Raw genomic sequence first — 19,346 nt, 5'->3', positions numbered from 1 at the left:
AATGTTGCCATTTGCATGATGTGAGTGGAACTAGAGGGAAATAAGTCAATCAGAGAAAGACAACTATCGTATGATCTCCCTGATATGAGGAAGTGGAGATGCAACATGGGGGGCTTGGTGGGTAGGAGAAGAATAAATGAAACAAGATGGGATCAGGCGGGAGACAAACCTTAAGAGACTCTGAATCTTACAAAACAGACTGAGGGTTGCTTGGGGGTAGGGAGGTAGGGAAAGAATGGTTGGTTTATGGACATTGGGGAGGGTATGTGCTATGGTGAGTGTCTTGAAGTGTGTAAACATGGTGATTCACAGACCTGTACCGCTGGGGCCAATAATACATTGTATGTTAATAAAAAAAAGTTATATAAAACAATGAAAAGAATGGGAATAGTGGGAATGAATTAAAAATATAAGCTGTATCTATGAAAAAAAAAAAAAAGAAAATTTCTTGTAGACCCTATCCCAAGAGTCCTTTACAGATCCTGTGTTAGGAAACTACTCTCAGTAATGGTTTTCCTTGGTTTTTAGCAGGTTTGGGGTATTGCCCAACTGTGCTATGGTATTCCTTTTCCTGCTCTTAGTGCTATCTATAACAAACAGTGTGGAGGTGGGAGGGACGTATTGAATCTGAGGCTGCATTTCTCTCTGGAATAAGACTAGAAAGCCATTTACTTATTTATCTAATCATTAGACAAACACTGAGCAGCTAGTTATTATTTATTATTTATTTTTTATTTAAATATATATATATATATATATATATATATATATATATATATATATTTGACAGAAAGAGTTCCGTAGGCATAGAGAGTGAGAGGAGGAAGCAGGATTCCTGCTGAGCAGACATCCTGATGCAGGGCTCGATCCCAGGACCCTGGGACCATGACCTGAGCCAAAGCAGATGCTTTAACTCAATGAGCCACCCAGGCGCCCCAGATAGTTATATTTAGAAAGCACTTTTGTAGGCACTGTAGGACATATAAGACAATCATCTATAAGAAGAATCCCAGAAGTGTTATTCATATTTGTTACTTAAAATCCAGAGATTCCAAATGTTAAAAAGATAGAATTATATTAATTATAATTGTTTATACTGAATGACATATTTTATGTAGAAATTTCTTGTAAATTGAAAAATGTCCTTCAAATGTTATTTTTATTTTTATCTTGATGTTGGAAACCCAAGCCAGTGAAGATCACAATAAGCAAAGGAGACATGAGACTTTCATATAAGAAATAGGATTTATAAAGTCAAAGAAACCCTCAAACAAACTAGGTCTAAAGCAGAAAAAGGAACTGCTTATGGAGTTGTTAACTTTAAGACTTAACAGATACTTTCTGAATAACAGCATAAATTTATGTTAGTAGACATTTTATTCAAATACTAAGTTTAAGAAAATATAGTTGAAAAATATAATTTAGTTGCAGAGTATCAGTGGATCCATACTTTCACAAGAAAATTATTTCATAAGAGATAATTATCCAGGGAAAAATAACACAAAACTTTTAGAAACTTTCACACGTGGCAAAATGTGTTATGGTAGATTTTCTAAGAATACAATTAAAAACCTAACCTTGATAACAATGAAAGAACACTCAAATTGATCAGAGGAAATATGCATTTCTGTAAGTTTTCTAGGCTGCCATAATAAATTATCACAAACTTGTCAACTTAAAACAATAGAAGCTTATTCTTTCACAGTTCTAGGGGCTGGAAATCTAAAATTAAGATGTTGGCAGAACCATGTTTCCTCTGAAGGCTTTAGGGAAGAATCTTCCCTTGCTTCCCTTTAGCTTCTGGAGGCTCTCAGTAATTTGATTTTATCTTATAGTGGCATCACTCCAATCTCTGCCTCTAATTCACATGGCCTTCTTCTATACATCTTTCTGTGTCTTCTCCTTTTATGTCTCTGTATAAAAGATCTTCCCTAACCTGGCATAATTTTATCCCAAGAGTCTACCCTGTACCTGCAAAGATCCTTATTCCAATGACGTTCTACATGGACATAATTTTTAGGAGGCACTATTTAACCCACTGTACCATACCACTGATTAAAAAAAAAAAAAAGAAAAAAGCATTATTGATTGACCTCTGGAAAGAGAGGACAAATATTTTACTATTTTTAATCTCAGAAATTATTTCTATAACTCACCTGATGAGTACATGAAAGTGAAATCATATATATTCTTTATTTTAACTTCTTTTTTAAGATTTTATTTATTTAACAGAGAGTGACAGAGATAGTGCTGAGAGAGAGAGAGAGCAGGAACCGGGAGGAGAGAAACAGGCTCTCCCACTGAGCAGGGAGTCCCACAGGGAGTTCCATCCCAGGACCCTAAGATCATGACCTGAGCCCAAGGTAGCTGCTTAACTGACTGAGCTACCCAGGTGTCCCAACATCATACATATTCCTATCCTGTGAAAGTTTCAGAATCTTGTCATTTAATAATTCATGCACAAAGGTAAAAGATGTCTGGATAGGTCCTGGCATTGATAACATAATGTGTGCTTATGATTACTGCAATGGAAATTTCCAGTTGAACTCTACTATTCTGTAGAGATTAAAGAGATTATCTAAATCCATTTATGTTATTAAGAGCATCATATGGCAATAAGTGACTGAATCTTCAAAGCAGTCTTTAAGACTGGCTTTGCTATCAAATGTGAAAACTCCTTTTGTTTAGGTGGGCTAAATTTTATGACCATGATGTCATTCTATTGCAGTAACAGAAGCCCACATAAACTAGTTTAAAAATGGGAATTTAGGGGCACCTGGGTGGCTCAGTTGTTAAGCATCTGGCTTTGGCTCAGGTCATGATCCCAAAGTCCTGGGATCGAGCCCTGTATCAGGCTCTCTGCTCAGCAGGAAGCCTGCTTCTTCCTCTCCCACTCTTCCTGCCCTGTCTGTCAAATAATAAATAAAATCTTAAAAAAATTCATATAAAATCTCACAAAACAAACAGGGTTGCTGGGGGGAGGGGGTTTGGGAGAACGGGGTGGGATTATGGACATTGGGGAGGGTATGTGGTTTGGTGAGTGCTGTGAAGTGTGTAAACGTGATTCACAGACCTGTACCCCTGGGGATAAAAATATATGTTTATAAAAAATAAAAAAATTAAAGAAAATGCTTGCAGACTTATGTTTAAAAAAATAAAAATGGGAATTTATTGAAACATGTATGTAACTAAGAATTCCAAGAGCATGTGATTACCTTTAAAATCATATAAATTCAAAGAATGGTATTTTTCTTGCTCTATTTCTCTAGCCCATCTCTCTTTCATCACTTGGTCCTGTTTTCATTGGTATGTTGGCCACTTACAAAAGACAGACTTTCTCCATATGGTGGGGAAAGTGATGGCATAGCCAACAGAGTTCTTCAGGATTATATCATCCCAGTCCAGTGACCTACAACTGAGAAAAGACATGACATCCACTTATACAATTTCATACTATGATTCTGATTGGCCTGGATTAGGTTACCTGCTGATTTTTAGGCCAATTATATGGTCCAGGGGAAGAGATAACTAGGTCACCTGCTGATTTTTAGGCCAGTTATATGTTCCAGGGAAAGATATACTTTGTAAAAGAGGCTTGCAACATGTTACTGTGATTGAGTTGTCAGTTTAGGCTGCTATAACAAAGTACCCCAGATTGGATGACTTACAAACAATAGGAACTCATTTCTCACATTTCTAGAACCTGGAAGTCTGAGATCAGGGTGCAAGTATGGTCAAGTTCCAGTAAGGGCCAGCTTCTCTATTCTCACATGATGGAGAGCAGAGCATAGAGGCAAGCTCTCTGATGACTCTTATAAGATCACTATATCATTCATGAGGCCTCCACTCTCATGACCTCATCTAGTCCTAATTACCTCCCAAAGACCCCCCCCCCCAAACCTTTACATATAAATATTTTTTGGGAGGGCAGGCATAATTATTTGTAACATAACAGGGATTTAGTGAGATGTCATGACTGGTAGCCTGTAGTCATAACATAGACCAAAGCTAACTCAGCCATCTTAGAATCCAATACATGAAAGCATTAATGCTAGGTTCTCACTAAAATAACATTAAACATTCTATATCAAACTGTTTGGAGATTCTCCAAGTATTATAATGGCTTTCCAAATGCATGTCTAAATAACTTGGCTTTTTTTTTCTTTCTTTTTTTTTTTTTTTTTTTTTGAGTGGTCCTGAGCTAAAATCACTATTCTTCCTCTAGCTCAGACATGATTTTTGGAAGTCTTCCTTGTAACACATTTTAAAACCTTGCTGTTAAGACTGAATTACCTGTGACATTTGGAAATGTCAGAAGTAATTTTGGCTATGGTAAGACTGGCCAAAGCATTTCACATATATAAAATACAATTTTGAGAGCCTAGATGCTTATGGCATTGCTAGACATCTCTTTGTCTTGTTTCAGCAATAGGTTTTAGCACTGAAGCAATCCACTCCTTACAAAGCAATTATCATTAGAAAATGTCACTGCATAAATTGTAAGGTAAAAGAGGCAGAGATATAATTAGTTGTTGATTCAGAAGAGGAGAGCTCATCCTAGTAGAGCAGAATGCCAGAAATCAAGAGCTCATAGCCCGTTTTTCCTTTTTGTTGAAGAAACTGTAATAGAGGAATAGTTGATAGGACTTTTCAAAATTCCAGAGATATGCAATAGGAAAAGAAATATTTGTAACATTTGTTTAAAAATAGTAATAACTAGTATGTTTTGTTTTATGCAATTGATGTATTTCTGACCAGAGATGTAGATTGAATTGACTAGTAACTATTATTTATTGACTACTTCTAGGAACCAGGTTCTGTGTCAAGTCTCTTACTACTTTAGTATTATTAAATCTTCATAGCAGTTCTATAGTATTCTGTACTGTAATATTCTCATTGTACAAATGTGAGAATCTGTGGTAAATTTTGTATGTTTCCTAAGGTCACACTGATAAAGTGGAAATGAGATTCATATCCAGAGCTATCTGCTTCAGTTTGTCATATATTAGTAAGCTTGCTAAATTTTATGTATCCCTAAATTGTATGTTTTATAAAGCAGCCATGTGTGTCATTATTCATGTGTAGGTTTGATGCTCAATGAAATTAAATTGCATGGAAACCCATTGTTGATATATACCATACCTGTAAATTTTGACTTGAAAAAGATTTCAAGAGATGGAATGACAACTGGTTGTTGGCTCCTTCCTCTTTTTACAAGGTCTATAGTTCTTTGACCCAAGTGTGCACATTTAAATAGGAGTAAATATGAGTTTTAAATACTTCTCTGGAGATATATTAAAATTCCACTGGAGGGGTACCTGGGTGGCTCAGTCAGTTAAGCGTCTGCCTTTGGCCCAGGTCATGGTTTCGGGGTCCTGGAATCGAGCCTCACATCGGCTCCCTGTTCAGTGGGGAGCCTGCCTCTTTCTCTCTCTGCTATTCCACTCCCCAAACCCTGCTTATGTCCTCTGGCTCTTTTCTAACTCTCTGTTAAACAAATAAAAAAAATCCTTTAAAAAAATTCCACTGGAGTTAGGATGGCCAGATTTAGGAAAATTAAAATTACATTTGAACTGTTGTTTATCTGAAATTCAAATTTAATTATGTATCTTTTATCTGACAATCCTAATTTGAGTTCCTCTAACTTGAATCTCTTTGATGTTTGTTTTGCTCTGCTTAAATTCTATTTTCCTACTTGCAGTTGAGTATTATATATATATATATACTCTACAGAATATATTATAGAGTATCAGTTACTCTAAAACTTTCAGACCAAGCCTTCAAGTCTTGGTAGGTTAAATTCATCATCATCTTGCATCTGCTCCTCTGATTTCTTATTTCAAGCTTTACTCTCTGGTTTGTACTTTGACTTGTATTTTTCCATGTAATAAGGCATGTACTATTTTATTGCATTTGCCAACTATTCAAAATACCTAGAGTAGAGAAAGGGAAGGCAGAGCAGGAGAGAATAAAGCAAATTTGCAGGTAAGCCTAGAGCCTCTTATGAGAGTAATTAGCTTGTTGGAGAAAATGGGACTAGACCCTAGGCCAGCAGAGGAAGATTGGTGGTTGAGAAGCCTGGGCACTCCGGAAACCGGAGAGGTGGATGACACAGATGAGCCGGCCGTGTGCATTAGCAGAGAGATTGTACTGGGGCAGAGGTTTGAATAATCAGAAATAGATCATGAGCACTCAGGACTTTCAGGAGCTGCTTTGTCCAGGAACGGCTCCTCTTAGTGTTAAAGGTAAGACAACCCCTAGGAAGACACAGGTCCTGCTAGAATACTCTACCAACAGTTTAGAGGAAAGCTCTTCACTCCCACCCACAAAAGTGCATTTGGGTAAGAATGGCTCTTGCTAATGAAAAGTCTATTAATTTATGTGAAGACATATTTATTAAAAAATTAAGACCACAATTTAATTCGATACCTCCACCTGCAAGCCCATCCAAGGAAGAGAGAAGCTCCAGAGGAAACTTGATGTAGCATGGTCTCACCTGTTAGAGATGGCTTAGCAGAGACCCATGGGCAGCAACATTGTGAGAATACAGCATTTGTCTTAATTCTGTGACTTTGTGTGAGTCACACATACACATGTACATGCACGCACACACACACACACACATCCACGTGCTCATCTTCTGTCCATAAACATCGATCTTAAATACAAATTTGAATTTTCTTACATACTCCTCATTTACCACTGGCTGGCTTCCATATTCATCCTGACAGTGGACTTGGATCCTTCTCTTACCTGCATTCTCATTCTGGCTTTTTTGAATAGATAGACGCATGCATCTGGTCTTTTCACCTCTAGAAAAAAAAATTTTTTTCTCAAGAGATTTCAGAACCCGAGTGTTCATAAATTAAGTTGTGTTGGATAATTTGAGGATATTATACATACCAAGAAAGACCATAAAATTAGAGTGATGCGAAACAGACTGTCAGAGAGTCACCTATAATATATCATTGCACGGGAATTCTGAGAATTAGAATTCCATAGCTGTCCATGAGCGATAAAGAATTATTTAAAGAAAACACTAAATCACCAAAATCCCACCTTCTGACCAAGTACATTACAAGTTAAATTATCTTTGTTGCTAGGTCTTTAATTTCCTTACGCGAGCATTCTGAAAATTGCTTGAAGCATAAGTAAATATTGTATAATGCACCTTGAAAATCAACGAGTAGAAATTTAAGTAGAATGTAGCGTGAATTATTTTCTGTGACATAATTTAATCTTTCTTTTTCTGTGAATTATAAGAAGATTTCATGCTCATGTTGGATACAAATACTCACGTCCTGCTAATGGTAGCTAGAGCAGGTAGAATAGCAAGTGTCATGTCAAGATCCCGGTGGTGTGGAAAAAACTGTGAATTGTGACTTCTTATGAAGCATAGCATCACTTTTAGGACAAAGTCCAAAATTCCTAACATGACTTTTAAGGTAATTCATAATATGGTGCCTGTTTATCTCTGCATTTATATCTTCTCCATTTCCTCCTTCTACTTTATACATCAGTTACCCTGAACTAATACTGATCTACTCACTGATTCCCAGATTTGAGGTATTTTTCCATGGTGGCTTTCCTGTAGTTTATTTCTGTGACAAAACACAATTTCCCCATGCCACTCAACACCTACTTAGCTGTTAGGATTCAGCTTGCTTTGTGCTTGCTCTGTTCTTATTCCTACTTCTTTTCTATCTTTATATTCTTATAATAATGAAATCATTATAAAAATATCTTCTATATTAATCTTTGGGTATCTTTTGAAAGTAAATGCCTCTTATTCTTCATTGTATACCTAAGGCCGATGAATTTTTTTAAAAAGATTTTATTTTTTATTTGACAGACAGAGATCACAAGTAGGCAGAGGGGCAGACCGAGAGAGAGGAAGGGAAGCAGGCTCTGCACTGAGCAGAGAGCCTTGTGGGGCTTGATCATGACCTGAGCTGAAGGCAAAGGCTTAACCCCCTGAGCCACCCAGATGCCCCAGGCCTATGAATTTTTGTCAGTTTGGAGCAGGCACTCAAAAAACTATTTATTGAATTAATGGGGCATGTAAAGATAGACGCAGCTGCAGCTGCTTAGAGGACTTAGAGTTGGTAGAAAGACCACCGTATTCCAAGGCTATACTATGCATATCACTAATCACTAATGTGATTCAAATATAATGGCTCCAGCGTTCAGCCTCTGGTTTTGCTTGGTACAATCTTAAAACAGGACTAAGCACTTTCTCATGTTTTGTACACATCCACATCCACACGCACATCCCCACAATCCCTACCCACATACATCTTTTGTCTCCTGCAATATTTGGGGAGAGATCATCTCACTGTGTAAAAAAGAAAGTGTGAATGAGAAATAGATCTAGATGCTCCTATATTGGTAGATTTCTTTTTTCCAAACTCTGTTAATAAAACAGTTGCATTTCCTGTCTCTACTTCTGAGCTTCCAAAATCTGGGTTACATATTTTTCCTGGTAACTTGGTCTCTCCCATTCTCTTTAGCCTGGTGGATTTTACTGTTTTAAAATTTTTTCATGGACATTTTAGTTGATTTGGAAGGCAGGTAGAAAAACATTTGTATTAATTCTGTCATGTTCCAATGGACATTTTCTGCTTCAGTATCTTACCTAACTTTTAATTGACCAACATATCTTTCCTCTAATATTTAGGTAGTTTTGAAATATGTGTTGCTGTTGATAAACTGCATCTGGTTGCCATGGGTGAGGATATCATCTGTGGTATGGGGAAGTCAGCTGACAAGAGTTAGCAATTCATTAAACTATTAATTTTCATGAATTTTGTAAATCAGTCATATCCACAGCCATTATTAAAATTAAATAGGCTTATTAAAGAAAGTATATTAAAAGAAAAATTAATAAAACCCCCAATTTTATCACTTCATCATTTTACTATTATATATGCTCTTTTTTTTCTCTTCCTTAGTATTTTCTTTTCTTTTTTTTTTCCTTTAAATTTTTTATTTTTTATAAACATATATTTTTATCCCCAGGGGTACAGGTCTGTGAATCACCAGGTTTACACACTTAACAGCACTCACCAAAGCACATACCCTCCCCAATGTCCATAATCCCACCCCCTTCTCCCAAACCCCCTCCCCCCAGCAACCCTCAGTTTGTTTTGTGAGATGAAGAGTCACTTATGGTTACAACTATCATATGATCTCCCTGATATTATATATGCTCTTAAAGTTATGTTCACTTTATTTGTAAGGCAGAAATATGAGACAATGGTATGCTACTATGTATCTCTGCACAGTGACATCATATTAGTAACTTGAAATGGGTTATGGTGGGAGTATTTATGTTATGGGAATTTGCAAATGCTAAAAATAAAGCCATTTTTTTTTCACCCAGAAACCTGGTTGTTAAATATTTATCAGCATTCTACTATTGTATTCTCCAAAATCAAGGAATCAAAGTATTCCTCATCTGTATCCATCTTGAAGATAAAGCTGACATAGAGAGGAAGGCAGTGAGAAGACAAGTGGAACCAGGTTTCAGATCAAATTACTCGTGAAGGTTGCCTCACATTTGGAATTCTGAGTCATGGAGGCAATGTATTCCTATATTTTAAATTGTAATCTGTTGCATTTTGGTTTTATGTCATCTGCAGGTGAAAAACTCCTAAATAAAGCCTTCTTCAAATGCTCTCTTTCCCTAAATGAAGAGATGTTGATTCAGAACACTTTGGGATCTGTTGCCAAAAGTTCAGATCCATAAATTAACATTGTTTGTTGAGCTCCTACAATGTGCCAGATTCTGTAGCTGGTTCTGTTTTTATAAAGATGCAGAAGACATGCTCCTGCTGTCAAAGAACTTATGTCTCATTGGGAGAACATACATGCATTATTTATGTTATAAAGTAAAAAGTGCTTATAATAGAGGCACAGAATGAAATAAATGCATCACAGAAGACTACCATTCTGTTTAGGGTGGTGGAAAGACTAGGCAGGAATGAAAAAGATGAAGAAGGAAGAGATAGAACCTTCCAGGAAGAAGCTTAACAAATTGAAAGGCTATAAAAATTGCACAGCATATGTGAAAATATCTTAATATATGGCCTGGGTATTCATTGAATGTATGGTGGAGAAAGGAATAGGGAATGAGTTGGACATATGACATGCTAAATACTATTAACTTAGGAAATGCAGGAGATTTTAGCAAAGTTCAGTATTTGAACTACATGTTTATGTAGATCAGAATAAGTCTACTCCAAGAGCGCTAGCTGTTCTCTATGCGGATGAAGACTCAATGCCATATTCTCTATTTTAAGCAGTAAATTAAAAATAATTTTCAAGAAAAAGAATTTTTAAAAGTTTGTCATTTTAGTTTGGCATTTTGAGATACTGCAAATAAACTAATGTAAAGTGGATTAGTGCTACAATAAAGCAAGCATCAAACAAAGAATTGTGGGCTCACTCTCTAGGTCTTCTTTAGGCTAAGTCTTCTTTAGTTTAACATTCAGAAGATATTTACTTTCTCTGAATTGGTTCCTTCACCTACAGAAATAAGGAGGTTGTTTTCTGTTTTCTGAGATACCATTTCCATTCCCGAAAATGTGTTGCTTTATGTGTTTTAACCTCATGCTTTTCTAAAATTTAAATAAATTTAAATTTAAATAAATTGGTGATCATGGAACAGAACTGCAATACCTATCTTTATAGGAAGAAAAGGAAAGCTCAGAGTTGGGTGTGAGTTTGGAGTTTTAGAATGGATTGGAATAAGTTTGGATAACCAAAATATCTAGAGAAGTATGAAATACTTAAAATGCAGTTAACACACAGGAAAGAGAGATTCACCAATGGATTTTAAATCAGAAATTGAAAAAAAAATTCATTTTTATATCTCATAGAGTTTAAAATCAATATACTAGCTGCATACACCCCTTTTTCCTTTGGTTTGTGGGAGCTGGCAGATCTTTCCCCATCCCAGTGCTCTGCAGCCCTGCCTCAGGGCAAAAGCTGACATGGGAGTCACATGCCTTTTCACACTTCATGGTTCCAAGTTATGGTACAGTATCTAGGTGTACAAGGTCTGATGGAGGTTAAGGATGCCAATTTAGCCCATCTCAATGCTATCTTTCCCAGAGGAGAAATGAGAACAACTGGCAGATGTATTTTATCTGTGAGCAATCTGTCATTATATTTTACACTTTATTCTGTGCTTTGTCTTATAACCACAATAAATTCATGAGCAACCCATTTCTTCTCAGTTATACTTAGGGTTATGTTATGTGCTAAGAGAAAGATCTCATGATACTGTCTCTATGTCTGACACATCATTAGCCTAGCCTGAAGACTGGCCCTTGTTGCCTGGCTCTTTCTCATTTTTTTCTCCTGGGCTTTGATTTCTGAATGCCAGAAGGTTTTATACTTTGTTTTATAATCTTTCTTATTTACAGAGAAAAAAAGAATAAAGTTGAACTGTTTTGCTTTCCCACTGTCACCCATCAACAGGACACTATTTGTTCTCAAAGCAGCTCTATTCTTCCCTTGTTCTTTTCTTATTTCTGACCATGTTAAAAAGCTTTGTTACTGTGGCCTTCAGCTGTCTTCCCAATCAGCTTGTTACGGCTTCAGTCTTTTTGTGACAACACTTGCAGAATGATACCAAACTTTAATTTTTATCCTTTGATATGTACCCTGTTTATTTTTATTCTTTGATATAAAGACTTTTAAAATCCAAAGATTTTGGAATGTTTCTTATATAACTACATTGTTTTTGCTTTTCTCCTAAGTGTAAGTAACCATTTTATAGCCAGGATTTCTTGTTTAGATGCCTAACCTTCTTGGGCTCTCACAGCCTCAGACCCTGACCACGTTTGCTGGCCTATCTATCATGAGCCTTAAAGTGTTGCTGTTACTTTCTGGCAAATTAGAATTGCTTATTGAAACAATCTGATTTAGAGTATGGATTTTAACAAATAAACATGCATAATGTAGTTTTATCAAATAATTGGCACTCCCTAGATTTGTAAAAGTCTGTTACTGCCTCCTTTTCCTGAGTCTTTTGGTTCTCACCTCATATTCTCTGCCTGTTTTGGCTAAGAGGACACCATATACACCTCTTTGGATACCATGGCTGATATGAGAAAAATCAATGCAGCAGACAAAGAAACTTGTTGGCATTCAGAGATAGAGAATGGACTACAGATACTTAAGCAGGAAAATGATATTATAAACATATTTTGGGGGTGCCTGGGTGGCTCAGTGGGTTAAGCCACTGCCTTCGGCTCGGGTCATGATCTCAGGGTCCTGGGATAGAGCCCTGCATCGGGCTCTCTGCTCAGTGGGCAGCCTGCTTCCCTCTCTCTCTCTATCTCTGTCAAATAAATAAATAAAATCTTTTAAAAAAATAAACATATTTTGGAGCAAATTTATATCATCCCTGTGATTGGAAAAACAATGGGTGCAGAGAGAGCAGCCCCTGGGAGAGGCAAGTGAGGTGAAGGAGCCTCTGATGGAGGGAGCGACTGGGGAAAAAGAGAGAGGCAGGACTTATTTATTTTATAACTGGATCAGAGATGAAAAGTACAGCACAGGGAGTATGGTCAATGATATTGTAGTAACATTTTATAGTGGCATGCTGACTATACTTTCTGTGGTAAGCATTAAATAATGTATAGAATTGTTGAATCAGTATTTTATGCACCTGCAACTAGTAGAACATTGTGTGTTAATTATACTTCAGTTAAAAAAGTATAAGAAAAAGAAAAAAAAAGTATAAGAAAAAAAGTGAGGCCAATCAAAGGCATCAACAGAGCTATGGTGGGTGGGGGCACTGAATGTCAGAGACACAAAGGAAAGAAAAATAGATTCAGTTTCAAAGTCTGGAGATAGCCAGTTCAGAGAGGTGAGGAAAATTGGAAGGGCATGTTTGTTTAAAGAAGATGAAGAGATATAGAGCAATTTTAGCCTCACAGGCCGATAGGATATGTTTCTGATGTATCTGGTAATATATGTTTCATTCAATGTTAGTAATTTTTATTCTAATCCATCATTTTCATATTCATCCTGCCTCTCATATTGAGAGACACAATATGTTAGAGTACTTCATCCGTTATCCATCATGTGGAGAAATATTTACATTATCATTTTTTTACGATGTGAATTTCTTCTCAATCATAAATAATTAGTTTACTTTAGACTGAGTGATGGAACACATCAGACCACATACAAGAAATGAAAAGGGATGAGAGAAATTGACTAAAGGAAACAAAAGCAAAATTATTTTTGCTTTTGTTCATATATATAAATTTATATATATATTAATATATAATTTATGTTATTAACATTGTATGTTAATTATACTTCAGTTAAAAAAAGTATAAGAAAAAGAAAAAAAGTATAAGAAAAAAAGTGAGGCCAATCAAAGATATCAACAGAGCCTTAACATAACATTTATGTTATAAATTATATATTTATATATATATAGATTTACATATATAAAATATATAAAGATTCTACCTCTTGGGAGAAGATCAAAGAGGGTTGAAGGAAACTAATCCACTGCTGTTGGGGGAATTCCAATATTTAGACAAATGTGCATTCAAATTACAGACTTTTCTGTGAAATTATATGTGAATGAATGCTGAGAGACATTAAAAAAATTAGGGCTTTAACAAAGTGAGAAGGATTAAAATGGAGGTTTTGCTTACAATAAAGTCAATTTATTCTAACTAACCTGACCAACAAATACCAATAAGGACAATAAATATCAATAAATATAAAAGAACTTATAAAATTTCTAACTTCTGTCTGAACTTGTATTATAGTTAAAACTATTCAATAATAATAGAGTATGATAATATAAACTCTGTGAAAACAAAAGACAACAAACAAAAAGACAAGACAAAAACACCTTATACTTATTATTATATGTATTATACTGTAATTTATTCAAAACTGTATGTAGAGATACTATATTGCTTTTCAACTGTTTGTCCTATATATTTTTAAAGTCTTTATTTATTTATTTTAGAGAGAGAGAGAGAGAGAGTGAGAGCGCACGTGTGAATGGGGTAGTGGAGGTGGAGGGAGAATCTCAAGCAGACTTAGCACTCAGTGCAGAGTCCAGTGCCTGTCTCAGTTTTAGGACCCTGAGATCATGACCTGAGCTGAAACCAAGAGTCAAACGCTTAACCAGTGAGCCACCAGGTGCCCCCTGTGTGTTCTTTATTAAGAGATTGAGCCCCTCCTGAATAATGAGGACTAGAAAGATTGTGTCTGCCTTTCAGGATAGTTGTTCAAATGCTATTCCAGTAATTCTGATTCCATCACAATTTCTTGGGTGCTTATTATGTAAGAAGATTACTGGGTGTTACCACAGATCTATTAAATCAGAATTTGGAGTTTAAGACTAGAAATCTACATCTTTAATATGTGTTTTGGGCAATTCTTACCCTCCCTCATGTTTGAGAACCTTTATTCCAGAAATCCCCACAATATCTAACATAAGCAATGATTAACATAAATAAATGGGCCATACAATAGTGAAAACAATAATTTTACAGAAAATATATCTTTTTATTACATTCATAGCTCAGCCTGTGAATGAACCTATAGTAGATGCTTAATATTTGTGAATAATTAATTAGTTTATGTATTAGAATACTGAATCACTGTGGTGACCTAGGCATTTGCAATCTTTAAAGCAACATATTTAATTACTTTTGATTACAAAGAAAGGAAACACTTGTAACCTTTTATTTTTGCAATGTGCCACAAAATGTATGGTTTTCTTTATTTTAAAATGGTGAAAGATAAAACATTGAAAGATCTTGCGGGAGAAAAAAAAATATGGGTCATAAAATAACACTTAAGATAAACTTTTTAAAAAATGAAGAAAACCCTTAATCTACCCAAAGTTCCTTCCATGCTTACTGGCATTAGCTTCAGTCTCACAAAATGCTTTACCAACTGGGAAATAGAGGGTAACAGATGTCATAAATAACCCATTAATCATTTAGTCGAAACTCCTAAAATCCAAATGAGGCTGATTCTACTCTGACAAAATGAAATAAAGATCGATCCAGTTTGTTAAAGTCTTATGCCTATTAGGAGTACATTCAGTTAAAACCAGAGGCTTAATTAAATAAGGTTTATTTTTCTCATGTACCAAATCTGTAGGCGGGTGAAAGTTCGTGTTGGTCAGCTTCTCTGCATTGACACCTGCAATCCTACCCGCTGTACAAGCCTCTAATATGTCTATCCTACTATGTCAGCTTACTTTTAAAAATGTTTTAAATTAGTTTTTAAAAAATTTGAATATAGTTGACACCCAATGATACATTAGTTTCAGGTGTACAACATAGTGGTTCAACAAGTTTTTATGTTACGCTATGCTTATTGCAAGGTTAGCTACCATCTGTCACCATACAAAACCTTTACAATATCAGTAACTATATTCCCTATGAGTAATTTTTACCCCCATGATTTATTGCTTCCATAGCTGGAAACCTTTATCTTCTACTACCCTTCACTCATTTTGCCCATCCTCGCCTTTCCTCTGGCTACCATCACTTCTCTGTATTTATGGGTCTGATTCTGCTTTTTGTTTGTTTTGTTTTTCAGATTTCACATATAAGTGAAATCATATGGTATCAGTCTTTGTCTGATTTACTTCACGTAGCGTACTACTCTCTATGTCCATCCTCAGCTTCCTTTTTTGACTTTTGCACCCTAGGTGGCTGCTGCAATCCCTGCTTTTATGCCAATATTCAAGGTGGTAAGAAAGGAGGAAAGACTGGCACTATCTATTGCTTTTTTTATTTTTTAATATCAGCAAACAAAATCCTTCCCAGAAACTCTATGCTAGATTTCCCTTTTTGCCTTGTGGCTCTTTGATCAGAACTCGGTCATATGGCAACAAATTACTGTGAGTCTGGGAGAACAAGTATCTAGCTTTTGGATTCTATAGTAGTTCAGAATAGGAAGGACAGTTGGGAAATGACTTTTGAGTTGGCCAAAGAGCATTGTCTGACACAATCTCTTCTCATTCCCAGTGTCCCTGAGCCTGGCAGTTTGAGTATTGAAAAGGCAGATTAACTACCATGTAGAGTTTCCTGAAGTTCTTCCAGAGTCTTGCTTCTGTATCACTGGTGTTCATTTTGGCCTCCTTATCATGTTTCTTTTCTTTTCTTTTTCTTTCTTTTTTTTTTTTTTTTTAAGATTTTATTTATTTATTTGACAGACAGAGATCACAAGCAGGCAGAGAGTCAGGCAGAGAAAGAGACGGGGAAGCAGGCTCCCTGCTGAGCAGAGAGCCCAATGCCTGACTTGATCCCAGGACCCTGAGATCATGACCTGAGCCAAAGGCAGGAGCTTAACCCACTGAGACACCCAGGTGTCCCCATATCATGTTTCTTGAGCTATTTCCTTCTTTTTATTTTTTTAATAAACATATAATGTATTATTAGGCCCAAGGATACAGGTCTGTGAATTGCCAGGTTTACACACTTCACAGTACTTACCTTAGCACATACCCTCCCCAATGTCATAACCCAACCACCTCTCCCGGCCCCCTCCCCCTATCAACCCTGTTTGTTTTGTGAGATTAAGAGTCTCTAATGGTTTGTCTCCTTCCCGATCCCATCTTGTTTCATTTATTCTTTTCCTACCCACCAAGCCCCCCATGTTGCATCTCCACTTCCTCATATCAGGGAGATCATACGATAGTTGTCTTTCTCTGATTGACTTATTTCCCTCTAGTTCCATTCACATCATTGCAAATGGCAACATTTCATTTCTTTGATGGCTGCATAGTATTCGATTGTATATATATACACCACTTCTTCTTTATCCACTTATCTGTTGATGGACATCTAGGTTTTTTTCATAGTTTGGCTATTGTGGACATTGCTGCTATAAACATTAGGGTGCATGTGCCCCTTAGGATCACTACATTTGTACCTTTAGGGTAAATACCCAGTAGTGCAATTGCTGGGTCATAGGGTAGCTCTATTTTCCACTTTTTGAGGAACCTCCATGCTGTTTTCCAGAGTGGTTGCACCAGCTTGCATTCCTACCAACAGTGTAGGATGGTTCGCCTTTCTCTGCATCCTAGCCAGCATGTCATTTCTTGACTTGTCAATTTTAGCCATTCTGACTGGTGTGAGGTGATATCTCATTGTGGTTTTGATTTGTATTTCCCTGATGCCGAGTCTATATGGAGCACTTTTTCTTGTGTCTATTGGATATCTGGATGTCTTCTTTGAAGAAATGTCTGTTCATGTCCTCTGCCCATTTCTTGATTAGATTATTTGTTCTTTGGGTATTGAGTTTGCTAAGCTCTTTATAGATTTTGGATACTAGCCCCTTATCTGATATGTTTGCAAATATCTTCTCCCATTCTGTCAGTTATCTTTTGGTCTTGTTAACTGCTTCTTTTGCTGTGCAAAAGCTTTTGATCTTGATGAAATCCCAATAGTTCAATTTTGCCATTGCTTCCCTTGCTTTTGGTGATGTTCCTAGGAAGAAGTTGCTGTGGCTGAGGTTGAAGAGGTTGCTGCCTATGTTCTCAAGGATTTTGATGGATTCCTTTCTCACACTGAGGTCCTTCATCCATTTTGAGTCTATTTTTATGTGTGGTGTAAGAAATGGTCCAATTTCATTTTTCTGCATGTTGCAGTCCAATTTTCGCAGGACCATTTGTTGAAGAGGCTATCTTTTTTTCCATTGGACGTTCTTTCCTGCTTTGTCGAAGATTAGTTGACCATAGAGTTGATGGTCCATTTCTGGGTTCTCTATTCTGTTCCATTGATCTCTGTGTCTGTTTTTGTGCCTGTAGGTTACTGTCTTGATGATGACAGTTTTGTAATAGAGCTTGAAGTCCGGAATTGTGATGCCACCAACTTTGGCTTTCTTTTTCAATATTCCTCTGGCTATTCGAGGTCTTTTCTGATTCCATATAGATTTTAGGATTATTTGTTCTATTTCTTTGAAAAAAATGGATGGGATTTTGATAGGTATTGCATTAAATGTGTAGATTGCTTTAGGTAGCAGAGACATTTTCATAATATTTGTTCTTCCAGTCTATGAGCATGGAACATTTTTCCATTTCTTTGTGTCTTCCTCAATTTCTTTCATGAGGACTTTATAGTTTTCTGAGTATAGATTCTTTGCCTTTTTGGTTAGGTTTATTCCTAGGTATCTTATGGTTTTGTGTGCAATTGTAAATGGGATTGACTCTTTCTTTTGTCTTGTTGTTGGTGTAAAGAAATGCAACTGATTTCTGTGCCTTGACTTTATATCCTGACACTTTACTGAATTCCTGTACATGTTCTGGCAGTTTTGGAGTGGAGCCCTTTGGGTTTTCCACATATAGTATCATATCATCTGCAAAGAGTGATAGTTTGACTTCTTCTTTGCCGATTTGGATGCCTTTAATTTCCGTTTGTCGTCTGATTGCTGAGGCTTGGACTTCTAGTACTATGTTGAATAGTAGTGGTGATAATAGACATCCCTGCCGTGTTCCTGACCTTAGCAGAAAAGCTCTCAGTTTTTATCCATTGAGAATGATATTTGCAGTGAGTTTTTCATAGATGGCTTTGATAATATTGAGGTATGTGCCCTCTATCCCTACACTTTGAAGAGTTTTAATCAAGAAGGGATGCTGTACTTTGTCAAATGCTCTTTCAGAATCTATTGAGAGGATCATATAGTTCTGGTTCTTTCTTTTATTAATGTATTGTGTCACATTGATTGATTTGTGGATGTTGAACCAACCTTGCAGCCCTGGAATAAATCCCACTTGGTCGTGGTGAATAATCCTTTTAATGTACTGTTGGATCCTATTGGCTAATATTTTGTTAAGAATTTTTGCATCTGTGTTCATCAAGGATATTGGTCTATAATTCTCTTTTTTGATGGCATCCTTGTCTGGTTTTGGGATAAAGGTGATGCTGCCCTCATAAATAAAATGAGTTTGGAAGTTTTCCTTCCATTTCTATTTTTTGGAACAGTTTCAGGAGAATAGGAATTAGTTCTTCTTTAAATGTTTGGTAGAATTCCCCTGGGAAGCCATCGGGCCCTGGGCTTTTGTTTTTTGGGAGATTTTTGATGACTGTTTCAATCTCCTTACTTGTTATGGGTCTGTTCAGGTTTTCTATTTCTTCCTGATTCCATCGTGGTAGTTTATATGTCTCTTGGAATGCATCCATTTCTTCCAGATTTTCAAATTTGTAGGCGTAGAGTTGCTCATAGTATGTTCTTATAATTGTTTGTATTTCTTTGGTACTGGTTGTGATCTCTCCTCTTTCATTTATGATTTTATTGATTTGGATCCTTTCTCTTTTCCTTTTGATAAGTCTGGCTAGGGG

At 36.3% G+C, this 19,346-nt stretch overlaps 1 long non-coding RNA gene across 1 annotated transcript in view; it reads left to right on the top strand.

Annotated features, from left to right (window-relative positions):
• The window catches only part of LOC131829725 (uncharacterized), a 91,484-nt gene extending 81,805 nt beyond the window's left edge, over window positions 1–9,679 (top strand). The window contains exon 3 of the long non-coding RNA XR_009352968.1: window positions 9,383–9,679. This is a non-coding gene — a long non-coding RNA (uncharacterized LOC131829725). The remainder of the gene's footprint in view (window positions 1–9,382) is intronic.
• The last annotated feature ends 9,667 nt before the right edge of the window (window positions 9,680–19,346 follow it).

Source organism: Mustela lutreola, chromosome 1 (assembly GCF_030435805.1).
Source record: "Mustela lutreola isolate mMusLut2 chromosome 1, mMusLut2.pri, whole genome shotgun sequence".
NCBI lineage: Eukaryota > Metazoa > Chordata > Mammalia > Carnivora > Mustelidae > Mustela > Mustela lutreola.
The sequence above is the reverse complement of the archived record's forward strand: the minus strand, read 5'-3'. Positions and strand labels throughout refer to the sequence as shown.